Raw genomic sequence first — 5,862 nt, 5'->3', positions numbered from 1 at the left:
TTGTTATTTCTTTTATATCCTTTCGAGGAGTCATTCAGACACTCGATTGGCCCTCAGTATTACTTTGGGATTTCGGGAGGACTACCGCCCGACTTCCCTTTTATTTTCCATGCATTACTATCTCATTGTCTGAGTGCGCTTGTTAATCTATTCATATGCATCATGTTTACATTTATTATATCTTATGTCCGAACTGTCTTGCGAGTACTTTCATAGTACTCACCTGGCTTGTTGATTTGGCCAGATGTTGACGAAGGCGATCTCATGGATGAAGAGTTTGATAGTGAGTCCGACGCCTAGAGGAATCCCAGTCAGTCCCGTGTGATCCTGGATATTGGTCACTTGTATTATATACGCTTCCGCCACCCGCAATAAGTATCCTCGAGCCTCACTCCGACGCTCGAAGAGCTGTTAGATTCAGGAGTCATGTCACCCACTTCCCTGTGATATATCCACCACCGCTTTTATTGTGAGTCAGTAGTTATGCCACCCTATCCGCCGTTATGTCTTATCGGCGTGCTTGTAATAAATTGTTGAGCAGTCTCCGCTCAACCTTGTATTATATTTAGTACTCCTGGCTTTTCTTCTGTGATCAAGATTTTGTCTACCAGTGGGAAGGATTCTTTTCTACTGGTCCGTAAAAGGGATCGATTTCTCAATAAATTTTTATTGGAAAACCGGTCGTGACACCTTTACAGATGATTTAAGTAGATATGGGTATATCTACTTGATGAAACACAAGTCTGAAACATTTGAAAAGTTCAAAGAATTTCAGAGTGAAGTAGAGAATCATCGTAACAAGAAAATAAAGTTTCTATGATCTGATCGTGGAGGTGAATACTTGATTTACAAGTTTGGCATTCGTTTAAAACAATCTGGAATTGTTTCACAACTCACGCCACCTGGAACACCACAGCGAAATGGTGTGTCCGAACGTCGTAACCGTACTTTATTAGATAAGCTGTGTTCTATGATGTCTCTTACCGATTTGGCTTTATCATTTTGGGGTTATGCATTAGAGACAGCCACATTCACATTAAATAGGGCACCATCTAAATCCATTGAGACGACACCGTATGAACTATGGTTTGGGAAGAAACCTAAGTTGTCATTTCTTAAAGTTTGGGGATGCGACACTTATGTCAAAAGGCTTCAGCCCGATAAGCTCGAACCCAAATTGGAGAAGTGCGTCTTCATAGGATACCCTAAAGAGACTATTGGGTACACCTTCTACCACAGATCCAAAGGCAAGATCTTTGTTGCTAAGAATGGGTCCTTTGTAGAGAAGGAGTTTCTCTCGAAAGAAGTGAGTGGGAGGAAAGTAGAACTTGATGAGGTAATTGTACCGTCTCTCGAATTAGAAAGTAGCACATCAGAGAAAACCGTTCCCGTGATGCCTACACCAACTAGAGAGGAAGCTAATGATGATGATCATGAAACTTCAGATCAAGTTACTACTGAACTTCGCAGGTCAACCAGAACACGTTCCACACCAGAGTGGTACGACAATCCTGTCCTGGAAGTCATGTTATTAGACCAAAGCGAACCTACGAACTATGAAGAAGCTATGATGAGCCCAGATTCTGACAGATGCCTTGAAGCCATAAAATCTGAGATAGGATCTATGTATGAGAACAAAGTGTGGACTTTGGTGGACTTGTCCGATGATCAGCAAGCCATAGAGAATAAATGGATATTCAAGAAGAAGACTAACGCTGATGGTAATGTTATTGTCTACAAACCTCAGCTTGTCGCAAAAGGTTTTCGACAAGTTCAAGGGGTTGACTACGATGAGACTTTCTCACCCATGGCGATGCTTAAGTCTGTCCGAATCATGTTAGCAATTGCCGCATTTTATGATTATGAAATCTAGCAAATGGATGTCAAAAATGCATTCCTTAATGGGTTTCTTAAAGAAGAGTTGTATATGATGCAATCAGAAGGTTTTGTCGATCCTAAAGGTGCTAACAAAGTGTGCAAGCTCCAGCGATGCATCTATGGACTGGTGCAAGCATCTCGGAGTTGGAATGTATGCTTTCATGAGGTGATCAAAGCATATGGTTTTATACAGACTTACGATGAAGCCTGTATTTACAAGAAAGTGAGTGGGAGCTCTATAGCATTTCTGATATTATATGTGGATGACATATTGTTGATTGGAAATGATATATAATTTCTGGATAGCATAAAAGGATACTTGAATAAGAATTTTTCAATGAAAGACCTTGGTGAAGTTGCTTATATATTGGGCATCAAGATCTATAGGGATAGATCGATACGCTTAATAGGACTTTCACAAAGCACAAACCTTGACAAAATTTTGAAAAAGTTCAAAATGGATAAGTCAAAGAAAGGGTTCTTGCCTGTGGTACAGGGTGTGAAATTGAGTCAGACTCAAAGCCCGACCACTGTAGAAGATAGAAGTCATTCCCTATGCCCCAGCCATAGGTTCTATCATGCATGCTATGTTATGTACCAGACCTGATGTGTGCCTTGCCATAAGTTTGGCAGGGAGGTACCAAAGTAATCCCGGAGTGGATCACTGGACATCGGTCAAGAACATCCTGAAGTACCTGAAAAGGACACAAGGACATGTTTCTCATTTATGGAGGTGATGAAGAGCTCGTCGTAAATGGTTACGTCAATGCTAGCTTCGACACTGATCCGGATGACTCTAAGTCAAAATCCGGATACATATTTATATTGCATGGTGGAGCTATCAGTTGGTGCAGTTCCAAGCAGAGCATCATGGCGGGATCTACATGTGAAGCGGAGCACATAGCTACTTTAAAAGCAGCACATGAAGAGTCTGGATGAAAGAGTTCATATCCGATCTGGGTGTAATGCCCAGTGCATCGGGTCCAATGAAAATCTTTTGTGACAACACTCGAGCAATTGCCTTAGGGAAGGAATCCAGGTTTCATAAGAGAACCAAATACATCAAGAGACGCTTCAACTCCATTCATGAAAAGGTCAATGATGGAGACATAGAGATTTTTAAAATACATACGGATCTGAATGTAGCAGACCCGTTGACTAAGCCTCTTCCACGAGCAAAACATGATCAGCACTAAGACTCCATGGGTGTTAGATTCATTACAATGTAATCCAGATTATTGACTCTAGTGCAAGTGGGAGACTAAAGAAAATATGCCCTAGAGGCAATAATAAAGTTGTTATTTTATATTTCCTTATTCATAATAAAGGTTTATTATTCATGCTAGAATTGTATTGATCGGAAACTTAAATACATGTGTGGACACATAAACAAATACCGTGTCCCTAGCAAGCCTTTACTAGACTAGCTCGTTGATCAAAGATGGTTAAGGTTTCCTAACCATAGACATGTGTTGTCACTTGATAACAAGATCACATCATTAGGAGAATGATGTGATGGACAAGACCCATGCGTTAGCTTAGCATATGATCATTCAGTTTATTGCTACTGCTTTCTTGAATGTCAAATACATGTTCCTTCGACCATGAGATCATGTAACTCCCGGATACCAGAGGAATACCTCGTGTGCTATCAAACATCACAATGTAACTGGGTGATCATAAAGATGCTCTACAGGTATCTCCGAAGGTGTCTATTTAGTTGGCATGGATCGAGATTGGGATTTGTCACTCCGAGTATCGGAGAGGTATCTCCGGGCCCTCTCGGTAATACACATCATAATAAGCTTGCAAGCAAAGTGACTAAGGAGTTAGTTATGAGATGATGTATTACAGAACAAGTAAAGAGACTTGCCGGTAAGGAGATTGAACTAGGTATGGAGATACCGACAATCGAATCTCGGGCAAGTAACATACCGACAGACAAAGGGAATTACGTACGTTGTCATAACAGTTCGAACGATAAAGATCTTCGTAGAATATGTAGGAACCAATATGGGCATCCAGGTTCCGCTATTGGTTATTGACCAGAGAGGTGTCTCGGTCATGTCTACATAGTTCTCGAACCCGTAGGGTCCGCACGCTTAACGTTCGTTGACGATATAGTGTTATATGAGTTATATGATTTGGTGACCGAATGTTGCTCGGTGTCCCGGATGAGATCACGGACATGACGAGGAGCTCCGGAATGGTCCGGAGGTAAAGATTTATATATAGGACGATGATATTTGGACATCGGAAGAGTTTCAGGAGGTACCAGGTAGTCATCGGATCACCGGAAGGGGTTCCGGGAAGCCCTGGGAGGCTATATGGGCTTAATGGGCCAAAGTGGGAACACACCAGCCCACAAGGGGCTTGTGCGCCCCTCTGCCTGGCTGTCGGCCCTAGGGGAAGGAAAGGGGGAGGGTTGGCCCCTCCTGCCTTTCCCTCCTCATGAGAGAAAGGAAAAGGGGGGGCGCCACCTCCCCCTGCCTTCCTCCCGCACACAAACAAGGAAAATGGGGGCGGCCAAGGGCAGGAGCCCAAGGGGTATTCGGCCACCCTTGGGGCGCCTCCTGGCTGCCTCCCCTCTCCCCCACCTATATATATGTGGGAGGGGGCGCCACACAAGACCACAACAATCTCTTGGTCGTGTGCGGCGCCCCTCTCACAGTTTTCGTCCCTCGGTCATATTTTCGTAGTGCTTAGATGAAGCCCTGCGGAGATAGCATCACCACCACCGTCACTACGCCATCGTGCTACCGGAACTCATCCACTACTTTGCCCGTCTTGCTAGATCAAGAAGGCGAGGACGTCACCGAGCTGAACGTGTGCTGAACGCGGAGGTGATGTACGTTCGGTACTTGATCGGTTGGAGCGCGAAGAAGTTCGACTACATCAACCACGTTAATAAACACTTCTGCTTACGGTCTACGAGGGTACATAGACACACTCTCCTCTCTCATTGCTAAGCATCTCCATGGATAGATCTTACATGTGCGTAGAATTTTTTTGTTTTCCATGCAACATTTCCCAACAGGAACGCCGCGGCCGGGATGGTGGGGGAGTTGCCGCGGCCGCACTAGCGGATGTAGATGGAGAAGAAGCCGATGAAGAATAAGGTGGCGATGAGCGCGACGAGGAGCACCACCATGGGCGTGCTGAAGTTGGGTGGCTTCCTCGCGCCGTACACGAAGCCTCTCCCGCCGTCGCTCTTCCTGTCCCATGCGTTGTCGTCGTCATCGACGCATTTCTGTACTTGGGCATCGCGAGCAGCAGCGCATGGCGATGATACTTCGGCATCGGCGTCGGCATCGACGCGTTTCTGTACTTTGCGACCGAAACGCATCTCGTTGTGGGGGAGAGGAGAAGCACGTGGGTGGGGCACGGGAGGAAAAGAATGGAGAGATGAGTGGGAGGCTGACGGTGGGCCAATGACATTCAAAATCTTCTCTCTCCTCCCCCAACAGCCCCCCGGTGCCCTGTATTTGCCTTGGCATCGCCGGTTGTATTTGTGACCAAATTCGGCAAAAAGTAGGGTCTTGGGGGTGCGGCTGGGACTTTTTTTGACCGTCGGTGCTAAAAAGTGCCCTTTGGGGGTTCCTGGGGGCTCGGCTGGAGATGCTCTTACAGGGAGAACTTTCAATAGCCACAACTCTGACGCGTTATCAACATTCAATGGGATAAATCAAGTGTGCAGTTTGAGAATCGTGATGCAGGGCGTGTTTGGATCCAGTCCTCGGCCTCATGCCTTGTAGTCCGCTGCCGCCTGGCATGGACATGAGATGAGAAAATTTTCAGCCTGGCAAGGCTAGCCTGGAGATGATGTGCTTCAGTGCTTGGTTGGTGCCTGACCCAGACAGAGCATCAAAGCCCTAAGAGCATTCGGCTCCTCAAACCCGCGTCATACACCCGGGCGGGCCGCCTGGTCACTGTTCGGTCATGCTTTTTTGACCCAGGCGGCCCCTCAAACGGCTCTCAAACGTC

The sequence above is a fragment of the Aegilops tauschii genome, chromosome 3 (genome assembly GCF_002575655.3).
Source record: "Aegilops tauschii subsp. strangulata cultivar AL8/78 chromosome 3, Aet v6.0, whole genome shotgun sequence".
Lineage (NCBI taxonomy): Eukaryota > Viridiplantae > Streptophyta > Magnoliopsida > Poales > Poaceae > Aegilops > Aegilops tauschii.
This window is presented reverse-complemented; position numbering follows the sequence as displayed.